Here is a 12633-nt window from a genome sequence, read left to right on the forward strand (position 1 = left end):
TCCCAAACCCTTCAACCTGGGGAATTTATCCCAAGGAAATAATTTGAATGAAAAAGCCGAGTTGTAGGTACATGGTTGCTTATTGCTTCGTTGTTTGCAATATTTTAAAGAAGTTCGACTTTTTTCTGGAAAGAGTGGGAGTGGGGTGTTAGGTGTGAGTCCAGTGGTCCAACAGCATCTAGAGTTGGTGAAGATGTGGAGGATGGGCTAAGGGGTGGAAGGACTCCAGGTAAGGAGGTGGTGAATCGCGACAGATGAGAGATGAGGAGGGTTTGACCAAGGCTGTAGACTCAAGGTCAGAGAGGAGAGCTTAGTCCAAGAGATCTTCAAAGGCTCATTTAAATGTGATGGGGAGGGAGGAAAAAGTCTTGAATGATGCTCAGTTTGGGTAGATAGCGGTGGAGCCAAAGAAGATGGAGAATATGGGTGAATGAGTCTGGTGTCTGTGTCTCTGCCTGTCTGATTGTTTGGGGGCTGGAGTGAAGGGATTGAGGGAGAAGCCAGTTATGATGTTAAGTTCGAACCACTCACGGGATATCCAGGTAGTGGCATCCAGGAGGAGGCGGTGAAAAATGTAGGTCTGAGCTGAGAGAGGAAGGTGGCTGGAGAGAAATAACAATAAATAAATGTTTTCCCAGTAACTGCTGGGGAGGGTGTGGAGAAGAGGGACCCTCCTACACGGCTGGTGGGAATGTAATTTGGTGCAGTCACTATAGAAAACAGTATGGAGATTCCTTTAAAAACTAAAAGTAGACTTACCCTATGATCCAGCAATCCCACTCCTGGGCGTATATCCAGAGAAAAGTCCAATTCGAAAAGATACATGCACCCTAATGTTCACAGCAGCACTATTTACAATAGCCAAGACTTGCAAGCAACCTAAATGTCCATTGACAGATGACTGGATAAAGAAGTTCTGGTGTGTGTGTATATATATATATATATATATGGATTACTACTCAAACATAAAAAACAATGAAATAATGCCATTTGCACAACATGGATGGACCTGGAGATCATCATACTAAGCAAGTAAGTCAGACAGAGAAACACAAATAGCATATGATATCACTCACATGTGAAATCTAAAAAAATGAGACAAATGAACTTATTTACAAAACAGAAACAGACTCACAGACATAGAAAACAAACTTATGGTTCCCAAAGGGGAAAGGCGGGTGGAGGGATAAATTAGGAGTTTGGGATTAATATAGATACACTACTATATATAATAGATAAGCAACAAGGTCCTACTGTATAGCACAGGGAACTATATTCAATAGGTTGTAATAGCCTATAATGAAAAACAATATGAAAAAGAATATACCTATATGTGTAACTGAATCACTATGGTGTACATCAGAAATTGTAAATCAACTATACTCCAAATTAAAAGATAGATAAATAAACAAACGTTTTCTGTAAGATACGTGAGGTCATTCTTGGCTCCCACCTTTCTTTTTTTTTTTTTTTAACATTTTTTATTGATTTATAATCATTTTAATGGCTCCCACCTTTCCTCATCTTGGTCTTCCTCCCATTGAATCTTTCAGAGGCAGCTGATACTGACTACCTTCTGGAAAGTCTCTCCTTCATGAGTCCTTGAACTCACACATCCTTCACCTTTTCTTATTTCTACCTCTGTCTCTTTCCATTCCATTTAAAAAATTATTTTAAAATTAAACATTTCCATTTATGGAATAGTATTTATTCTAAGTAATCCATTTTTTACTGTAGGGAAAAAACTAGAAAATGTAGATAATTAAAAAGGAAATTTAAAGTCAAAAGCATTTTGACAGATATCCTTCCAGCTCATACACCCTTCAAATGCCCCCGGCTAACCTGGCTGGCTTTCTGCCCCTTCACACACACTCAGTGCAGGCTCTTCCGATGAACATTTATCACAATTAAACTAAATAATTACTTGCAGTGCTACTTTTCTAAAAACTTGAATTGTTTAATGAATGTGTTCATATGAATGCATTTTTTAGCCAAAATAAGAGCAGTTGGTAGATAATGTTTTACAATGTATTTTCCTTGTGTTAATAAATCATGAACAGTCTGTACATACCCACGTCAGTCTATGCGATCTTTTTTTTTTTGAAGTGTTGTCAGTTACAATGTGTCAATTTCTGGTGTACATTATAATGTTTCAGTCACACATATGCATACATATATTCGTTTTCATATTCTCTCTCATTATAAGTTACTATAAGATATTGAATATAGTTCTCTGTGTTATACAGAAGAAACTTGTTGTTTATCTATTTTATATATACTGGTTAATATTTGCAGATCTCTAACTCCCAATTTATCCCTTCCCACCCTGTTTCCCCCTCAGTAACCATAAGTTTGTTTACTATGTCTGTGAGTCTGTTTCTGTTTTGTAGATAAGTTCATTAGGGTTGGTCTTCTTTTTTCTTTTCTTAGATTCCACATATGCATGATATCATATGGTATTTTTCTTTCTCTTTCTGGCTTACTTCACTTAGAATGACATTCTCCAGGTCCATCCATGTTGCTGCAGATGGCAATATTTTATTATTTTTTATGGCTGAGTAGTATTTCATTGTATAAATATACCACAGCTTCTTCGTCGAGCCATCTGTCCACGGACATTTAGGTTGTTTCTGTGTCTTGGCTATTGTAAATAGTGCTGCTGTAAACTTTGGGTACATGTATCTTTTTGAATTAGAGTTTCCTCTGGATACAGGCGCAGGAGTGGGTTTGCTGGATCTTGGTGATCATTTTGGATTCTACCTACTATTAAATTCAACTGTATGGCTGAGCCAAAATTTATCTCCATCCCTTACTATTGGACATTTAAGGTTTTTCCAGGTTTTCTCTAATCTATTGCTTTATACACACAGGTCTGCCTGTTTATTTTCTAAAAATAGAATTGTTGGGTCGATGAACATGCCAAATTTTCAGCTTTTGATGGAATTTGGAAAGTGGTCTTCCAGAAAGTTTACCAACTTACACATCCACCTTTTTGCTTTTATTAAACTCTTTCTTTCTCCTATTAACAAAAATAGTGCATATTAAGTAGAGACAGATGCAGATGGGCAAATAAAGGAAATGTGAGGTGCCTAGCATCCCAGTGCTGTTTACAACGCGTTAGGTGACTCTGTCCCTTATGTGTCCACATGGATGCCCTTGGGAGTCAGACTTCGGCTCAAGTCCCAGGTTTACTGTTACCAGCAGTGTGGCCTCAGATCATTACTTAGTATCTCCAGGATTCTGTTTACTCACCTATAGCTGAAGGTGGCAATAGCAGCGTGTCACAGGTCGTCTGTCAGAAGGATGCCCGGCAAGCATGAGCTCAGGACCCGCACATGACAGACCGTGCTCCTCTAATCCTGTTCACACTTTGCTTTTCTATCCCGGTGATATATACAAACACCGTCCCTTGGTACCAAGTCCACGCTTCTAGCCCCACCATTTACAGGAACCCTGGGCCCACAGCTCCAGTCTCAGGCTGTTAATACCACCCATGGTATTTTGCTGGTGTCAGGTTTCCTTTCAGCCCCAGCCAACCTACTTACAAGTTCCTCCTCCCCACCTGCCTGCCCCGTCTTACCCACAGTCATCTGTCCTCAGAGGCGCCCAGGCAGAAACCCACCGGAACACCCCCTCCTGCTCACACAGTTAACTGGGTTCCAAGCAGTTCTGTTATTCCACTCTACAGGGCGTGGCTGGAGTCAGACCGACTTCAGTTGAAATCCTGGCCCTGCTGCTTACACACTGTGTGACCCATGAGCAGTTTCCTCCCTTCTCTGAGCCTCAGTTTCTTCATCTGTAAGATGGAGTGATAGCAGACCTGCCACTTAGGGCCATGGTTCTGATGGTAAAGGAGACAGTAAGTGCTTAGCGCCTCAAAAGCACAAGCTGCGCTGAGACCCCTCACCGCTGTCATCGTGTTTCATGTTCTCTGGTCTTTGCTGTTGGTCAAGGGCAGCCCAAGCCTTCCCTGCACTGTCTCACCCTCTTTGTGATGGTCCCACCCCCTGCATGAGTACCTCTTCCCAGAATCCCAGCAGTCTCCCAGCCCGGCTCAAACACCCCTCCTGCATCTGGTCTCCCCAACCCTCCCCCACGGCGTGGGGCCCCCTCTCCCCTGAGCCCCACGCCTGGCGTCCCCCTCCCCTGCCCTCCATTCTCCACCGCGACACTGTGCCCTTCTGGAATCCCATATCCTTCTTGTCACTCTGCATCCACCGTCCCTGCCCCAGCCTCCTCCACAGCCCCCGCCACGTCTGTCTGTTAACCACACCCTTAATAAGCAACATTCCTCTGGGATTTCGATGTACAAAAGTTGACCCACGGGCCAAAGGTTCACAGAGATCATGTACCTTGTTCTGAGATGACAAGAACATAGAATTTGTAAAAAGCCATGATCCCCCTCACGCGAACCAAGGTGCCATCGCTGCCGAGTACTCGTGTTGTGACGCACGTGGTGGTGCCTTGGCTGTCATGTTACTGTTTTCTCCTGATTACGAAGTGAGCAGGGAACGTACCTAAGGTCTGTTTCTTATCCGTGCAAAGGCAAGAGAGCCGTCGCCAGTGACACCCGCCCCCGCCCCCGCCCCCCGGGGCAGGACTCCCGGCTACAGAGAGGGGCGGGGCTCGGACAAGGACGCCCTCCTCGAGCCCCTGGAGGCACGTAAGCTTCGGGTAAATCTGTTCGGTCCTGTTGGGAAAGATGATGCAACGTGACGAGAAAGGAAGTGGGAGTTGCCTGGCTCCTCGCAGCTCAGGAATGTCACGTCGCGGAGCCCTCGGCACATTCCCAGAAACACGTCGGGGTTGAGAGGGAGGAGGATGACTCAGAGTCGTCGTCGTCCCCCCCCCCCCCCCCCCGCCCGCTTTCGACAGATCGATGGCCGAGCCCGAGCAGGGCTAGCGAGGACAGGCTGGCGGAAAGCGCGCGCTGCCAAGACCGGCGGGTCCGCGGGGCACACGTGGGAGCGCTCAGCCGCCCAGATGTGCCAGACCGGGTGCCGATGAATATTCCTTTGCAGGAACGGGGTGGGGGGTGGGGGGCTCTGTCCTGTCACGCGCTTCCCGTGGCAACGTTCCTCTCTGATTTTCCGAGACCTTGGAGCTTTATTCTCACGTGATGATTCCTTCCTGGTCTTTCTGCTTCCTCCCTCCCCTATTCTCCAAATTAAAGCTTTTTTTCTAGTAGAAAGACCCGGAAAATTATTTCCAGAGCGATAATTTGGCAACTGTCCCTGAACACAAAGCACATGCTTTGCAGGGGTTTTAGGATGTTCCAGAGGGGAGCAACCTGTCCCTTCCACCCACCTCCTGGCGCCCAGCCAGGGGACTCATGAGCCGTGAGACAGGACCAGTCACCAGCCTGCCGCGCCAGGCGGAGGTTTTCAGAGGCCCCCTCTAACCCACAGCCCTCTCTGCCTCCTCTTAAAACAGGATCCCCACTGCCAGCCAGTCGTGGTCCCTGTTCCCAGGCCAATAGCCCAAAGCGATGCCGAGCTGTGGACTGCCCCCAGGCGTTATTTACAAACTCATATTTGTAAATCACCTGAAAGAGAGAGACCTCAGCTTCCCGAAGTTTGCCAAGAGGAGCCTCACACCAACCAAAGGCAACGGGGTGCAGCACAGACTCTGAAGAATCCCTGAGATGCTCACCAAACGAGCATCAGTTTGCGATGAGAAGCCCGGAAGGAGGCAGTGTTAGAAAGTTTCATTTTTTTTTTTATTGAAGTATAGTCAGTTTACAATATTATGTCAATTTCTGGTGTACAGCATAATGTTTCAGTCATACACCTATATACATATATTCCTTTTCATATTCTTTTTCATTATAGGTTACTACAAGATATTGAATATAGTTCCCTGTGCTGTACAGTAGAAACTTCTTGTTTATCTATTTTATATACAGTAGTTAGTATCTGCAAATCTCGAACTCCCAATTATCCCTTCCCACTCCTTTCCCCCTACTGATAACCACGAGTTTGTTATGCCTTTGAGTCTGTCTCTGTTTTATAAATAAGTTCATTTATGTCATTTTTTTTTAGATTCCACATATGAGTGATATCATATGGTATTTTTCTTTCTCTTTCTGGCTTACTTCATGTAGAATGATGATCTCCAGGTCCATCCATGTTGCCATAAATGGGGTTATTTTATTATTTTTTATGGCTGAATAGTATTTCATTGTATAAATATACCACAGCTTCTTTATCCAGTCATCTGTTGATGGACAGTTAGGTTGCTTAATGTCTTGGCTATTGTATATAGTGCTGCTATGAACACTGGGGTGCGTGTATCTTTTTGAATTAGAGTTTCCTCTGGATATATGCCCAGAAGTGGGATTGCTGGATTGTATGGTAAGTCTATTTTTTGTTTTTTGAGGCCATTCACCCTCTAACCTGAGAATTCTTTCAGACACCAGCTGAGATAAAGTCCACCCTCAAATCTTCTATCATCAGGAACCAGAGCCCCACCCTGCTGGCCTCCCAGGAAAGGTTGTAGGTAAAGGCTGAAAGTAAGAAAGACTCAAGCTTGCTTCCCTGCATGACCTGGGCATCTGTAACTCCAGGCCATTACAGAGGTCCCAGCCTGCTCACCACTGGCCAGACTCTGCTTCCTGGGCACGTGATGGTGCAGACACACAGCATTCAGAGGAGACCCACGCGTAGGGTTTCATGCTCTGCGATCTCAGTCTCGAACTTACTCATTTTATCACTGACCTTGTGGTTTGAATGTGAAGTTCACCAGGGGTGATGGAGCGTGTGCTAGGGGCTTGGAGCCACATGCATGACTGTGTATTGCCTACTTCCAGTGGGTCCTTGGCTGTCTATTCCCCAGTTCCTCGGTGTCCTGGGGGACCCAGATCCCCCTCTCTGCCCCAAGGAGGGCCTGGCCCCAAGCAAGAGTCAGGACTGGGGGTGCTCACCGCCACACAGAGTCACAAGGCAGGAGTCCCAGGAACATGGTGGAAGGAGGGTGGTCTGCACTCCCAGAGAGGTTTGCACCAATCCCCCTGCCCTAGGAAGTACCTCATTAAATAGCAAATAGAAAACACTATGATAGGTTGAGAGAGAGAGACCATGGGATAAAGACAAAGCTTCCTTCTTGCTTTTTGGAACAAGGAGTACTGCACGGTCATTTTGTGCTGGGGCCCCACACGTGCTGTAGCATCCTGATCTGGTACCCTCCCTCCCTCCCATGTGTGTCATCTCACCTCCGCTAGAGAGGCTGGCCAGGCTGATGCATTCAGGTTCCTGTATCTTAGAGCTGTGTGCATTTTGCATGTTGCAAATCAGAAGGCAAGCTCCTTCTCATCCCGAGGCCCGTGGGCTCGGCCACCACAGCCTGAGCCCAACGTCACCTGCTCCAAGCCTGACTTCCTCACCTGTGAAAAGAGATTAGGCAACACAACCTTCAAGATCTTTTCTAGCTCTAAAAGCATCTTCTGATTCCAAGTTCATGATAAGGCTCATTTTCTGCTCTGAAAACCCAGAGTGGGAGATACAGAATCCTCTAGTTTCCTGGTGACAAAAATTTTAAAATAATTATTGGCAATGTAAAATAAGAGGGGGATCAATGTTTGATGTGCTGTTCCACCAACCCAGTTTACTGTATGAGATATCGTGCAGCGTCTCAGATCCTGGGCTCAATGGATGATGAAAGGAGAGGGTAGGAGACACCCCTTGTGCTATTGGGCAGGGCGGAGTAAGCAGGGCCATGTATCAGTCAGGAGGACGTAAAACTCCTGGAACCCTCTCTGTGACAGTGTCCCATGATTTTTGCTCTTAAAAATTTTTTTTTTATTATTGGGAAATGGATTAAAAACATGAGGCTTAATTTAGCATCATATCCTAAATTAGCTAACATCGTCTTGACCCTGGGGCCCACCACAGGCTACTGACGGAGAACCATGTGAGGTTCGTAACACTGGAGCATACATAGTTATCATTCTCCAGAAGACCACGGAAATAGGCTTAGAAAAGATGTAAGCATATTCCAGATTGGTGTCTGAGGTCTTCCCTTCCAGATCATCACATAAATCCAAGGCCATCCAGAAAAGAAAATACACATGCAGCAGAAGCTCCCTGTCCTGCATGCTGTAAAATTCCCCCCAAAGGAGAACTTCGGAGCCCTTCAATCCTGCCACATCCAAGGAAAAGCTTTCCTGGGCTTCGCAGCCCGTCCCAGCCCGTGTAGGGAGCCCGACCCACAGCTGGCATCCAAGTCCTTTTCCTCTACCCAGATCTGTGACGGGCAGTTTTCCACCCCTGAGAGACTCAAATCTGAAATCCCCTAAAATTATTTTACTTTTCCCTCAAGTGGGACGTAGTCTAAGCAACAGTATTATCACCTCATTAAATATGTCAGTAAGTTTTAAAACAAACTAACATAACATTGTAAATCAACTATTCTTTGATTGGAAAAAAAACTTGGGATGGGAAGTTAGCAAACATGGGTCCAGCAGTGTTTGCTTGTGAGATTTCTCTAGCGTGGTAAGTATTTCCTACACTCAAAGCTGCAGTGATCTGTTTATCTTTATTTTTTGGAGGGGGAGGAAATTAGGTTCATTTATTTACATATCATTTTTAGTGGCGGTATCAAGGATTGAACCTAGGACCTCAGGCACAGCTGAACATGCCCTCCACCACTGAGCTACACCCTCCCCCAAGGCTGCATTTGATTTGTATCGTGGGAGAGGGTTTTAATGAAATCCAGACACTGATGTTTCTATCTGGTGTCCTTCCTTCCAACCTGATGAATTGTGTTTCATTGTAAGCGGGGCTGCAGCTCTTTGTCTGGTTACCCACCAGAGGCCGATGTTCTGAAAGCAGCTCACAGGGCCCCACTGAACAAAATCGTCTTTGGGGATAGAAGAACAGTTGGGATTTCAGAAGTCTTATTGTTTCAGATTGTCAGGCTGGTTCAGGAAAAGGGCCAGACATGTGGGGAAGGAATGTAAGGGGGAGAGAGTCACCAGAAAAATTAACAAAAGGCTTTAAAGATTGTGTCATAACAGCAGATGCTTAAAACAGTTAAAAACACACACACTGTTAAGTCTCCTGGTCCAAGCCATTTCCTAAGACGGCGAAATTAACACCGGAGGAATTTCCTTCTGTGCCCCGAGTGAAGGTCTGCCTGCAGGTCCAAGGGCCTTGAAAGGCAGAGAGAAGACAGAGGTTCAACGGCAGCGCTCAGGAATCTGTTCTAATTGCACAGCAGGTGCAGTAATTGGGGGGCAGATAATTGAGGCACAGCAGGCAGCAACGCTCTTCTCTTCAAAGATGTGATGGGTGGAGATCCCAGCGCTTGCCAAAAAGTTTCTCTCCCTCTTGTCACATTCTGGAAAAATGACCCAACCTTCCTGCACATCAGTTTTCCCAAGTGCAAAATCAGAGACCTTATTTTAACCCATTTTATACTCCTTCAAGGAAACACAACCATGGATAACGTGTGAGAAGTATTTGCTTGTAGCTAATTGTCTCATAAACACCTAAGATTGCCAGGCCCCCGGGGGGGCAGCCTGCATGGTGTAAAGTTACAGCCTCTAGATCAATTCACCTGATTGGAACCCCTGGTCAGGGTCTTAGGAAACATCCCACTTGGGGAAAGAAAAGCCGCAGGAAACCGGCAGGTGCATGGCACACTTTCAGTAGCTTGGGGCTAACCTTCTGTCCAATCTTGGTCCGCCGCAGAAAGGATTTTCATTTATCACATGCGCATTTTCCTCCCCACCTTGGTCATGAACCAGAACACTTCACTTCAGTTAGAAGGAGTTTTAGGATGTTCTAGTGATTTCTCATTTTACAAACAGCAAGTCCTGGAGCTCAGAGCGACCGGGTTTTCTGAGTCAGAGAATTGTTCAGAGGAACTGCTTGGCTCAAGCCGGTGCAGCAGCCCGTTGCCCGACTCCCCCCGCAGGGCAAACTCATACCGAAGGCCATTCTTCCTGGGACTTGGGGGACATGTGCAGTTTTGGAGAAGACTCCTTGGGGGCCGAGCGCCAAAGGCTGCGCTCAGGACAGCACCCTCAGTCCTTGGAGGAAAAGGTGGAGGCGACCGCTGTCCACAGAGGCTGCCACATGCTCGGCCACTTCCCGAGTTAGCAACCTGTGATCTTCTAAAACTGGCATCTTATTCCCATGCTCGGAAAATGTGGATTAGACGTGTAAGCAACTTCTCCCTGGGGGTGGGTGACCCAGGCTTCATGCCCAGACTCCAAGGCTTCCCCAGAGGCATTATCAGAAAAACTGTGTCCCGGGCAGATGACCCAGGCGAGGACTCAGCCCCCGGGGTGGGAGGGGGCGGGGGGAGAAGTCTGGGATGGATTCCTGACGCTGGAGGATGCACTTGAAGGAGCAGGGCAAGAAGCCAGTTCACAGACCGGGGGTCAAGGAGGGCATTGCTAACTGGACGTGGGGCCTGGGAGCCCCGGGCCCTGGGGTCTGCGTGTCACTTGTCCCCTGTCCTGAGTGATCCCAGGCCCCGTGCCTTGTGGAGTCTGGAAGCAACAGCCCTCCTGACTCCTAACCAGACATTTCCTGCTGAGTTGGCTGCCTTTTCAGTGACTTTAAGCACACAACAGCTGGGGCGTGGGACCCTCCCCTCGACACGGTCACGGGGACACAGTTACAAGCCTCCCTCGCTTGACAGCTGCATCAGCTAGGGCAGGTCCCGGAGCCTCTGTGTGCCTCCGTGTCCCCGTCTGCACGACGGAGGGAACAACAGGCGATGCCGGCGCTGTCTCCTGGAGCAGCTGGATGATGCCATGAGTGCGTCCCCTCGCCAGGGCTGAGAACGGTGCCGGGCACAGAGTGGGTGCTCAAAAGTGGGTGGTGGTCACTGATTTCTGCAAAGGCTATCACAGCAAAGGGAGCGCTCCCCTGAAGGGACCTCTCCGGGACCTCGTCCAGGCTGGGGACATGCTGTCTTCTGAGTCAGGCCGGTCCGTTTTTGGATGGCGGTGACTAAGAGCATTCTTCCTCGCTTTCAGCCAAGTCCACCTCCCCGCAACTCCCACTCCCGGGCCCCGGCTCTGCCAGGAGGCAAATGTCAAAAAAATATTCTTGCAAGAGAGGATAGAGAATGTAAATGCTACCAATAGAATCGGGTTGAGGGATTGCAGTCTCCCTGGCTGTGGTCGTTCCCACAGCTAAGCCCGGATGGACGGGGTCTGGGGGAGTCAAAGACCCTTCAGGTCAATTGGAAAACCAGCAAAAGCTCCAAGCTCTTCTCTGCTTCCTTTAGAGACACATTAAACATTAAACCGCCCTTTTCTCCATTCTTTGCAGACCACAGCGGGTCACTGACTGCCTTGAGACCCAGTGACAAGTCACTCCACGTGAGCCAGGGTGACGATCACCAGGCTGCAGGGCCATGACCTCATCTCATTCATACGTGCCGTCCACCCTGTAATCACTGAGCATCCGAGGAGCGTGCCCGCAGGGCAGGACACGCGGCCTGCCTCCTGTTTACAGAGCCTTCCTGGCGTCAGGTATACAATCATGACCCGTGTGTCCCTTCCCCGCCTTCTGTGGCATGTACGGTGACATAAGAAGAACGCACACATCATTTTTTCAGACAGGTTAGACAGTTTGGCTCTCTAGTGACTCTCGTTAAAAATAGTTTGAAATAGAGTTTCAGTCTTGCAAGGTGAAAAAGTTCTCTGAGGTCTGTTGCAAGATGTAAATACACTTAATGCTACTGTACTGTAGACCTAAAAATGATTAAGATGGTAAACATAAAGGTATGTGCTTTTTGCCACAATAAAAAAAAATGTGAGGATGAAATAGGTAGATGAAATAATATGACCAATTTTCTTCAAAATGATTCAAGAGGGATGAAATAATGCCATTTGCAGCAACATGGATGGACCTGGAGATCATCATACAAAGTGAAGTAAGCTAGAAAGAGTAAGAAAAATACCGTATGATATCACTTTTATATGTGGAATCTAAAAAAAAAAAAGACACAAATGAACTTATTTACAAAACAGAAACAGACTCACAGACATAGAAAACAAACTTACGCATACCAAAGGGGAAAGGAGAGGGAAGGGATAAATTAGGAGTTTGGGATTAGCAGATACAAACTACTATGTACAAAATAGGTAAACAACAAGATCTTACTGTAGAACACAGGGAATTATATTCAATAGCTTGTAAAAACCTGTAAAGAAAAAGAATATGAAAAATAACATTTATGTATAACTGAATCACTATGCTGTAACTAGAAACTAACACAACATTGTAAATCAAATCTACTTCCGTAAAAAACAAATAAGTGCTCACTTTGGCAGCACATATACTAAAATTGGGATGATACAGAGAAGACTGGCATGGCCCCTGGGCAAGGATGGCACACAAATTCATGAAGCATTCCATGTTTTTAAAATGTCCATCAACCAATGACTGGATAAGGAAGTGGTATATATACACACACATACCCACAATGGAACACTACTCAACCATAAAAAAGAATAAAATAATGCCATTTGCAGCAACACGGATGGACCTGGAGATCATCATTCTAAGTGAAGTAAGCCAGAAAGAGAAAGAAAAATACCATATGATATCACTCATATGTGGGATCTAAAAAAAAAAAAGCAGAAATGAACTTATTTACAAAACAGAAACAGAC

At 46.4% G+C, this 12633-nt stretch overlaps 1 non-coding gene across 1 annotated transcript; it reads left to right on the top strand.

Annotated features, from left to right (window-relative positions):
* The first annotated feature begins 12276 nt into the window (after positions 1-12276).
* LOC116282991 (U6 spliceosomal RNA) lies at positions 12277-12383 on the top strand. The gene has a single exon (XR_004192538.1). It is a non-coding gene; the product is annotated as a U6 spliceosomal RNA (small nuclear RNA).
* Positions 12384-12633: the final 250 nt, after the last annotated feature.

The sequence above is a fragment of the Vicugna pacos genome, chromosome 13, assembly GCF_048564905.1.
Source record: "Vicugna pacos chromosome 13, VicPac4, whole genome shotgun sequence".
Lineage (NCBI taxonomy): Eukaryota > Metazoa > Chordata > Mammalia > Artiodactyla > Camelidae > Vicugna > Vicugna pacos.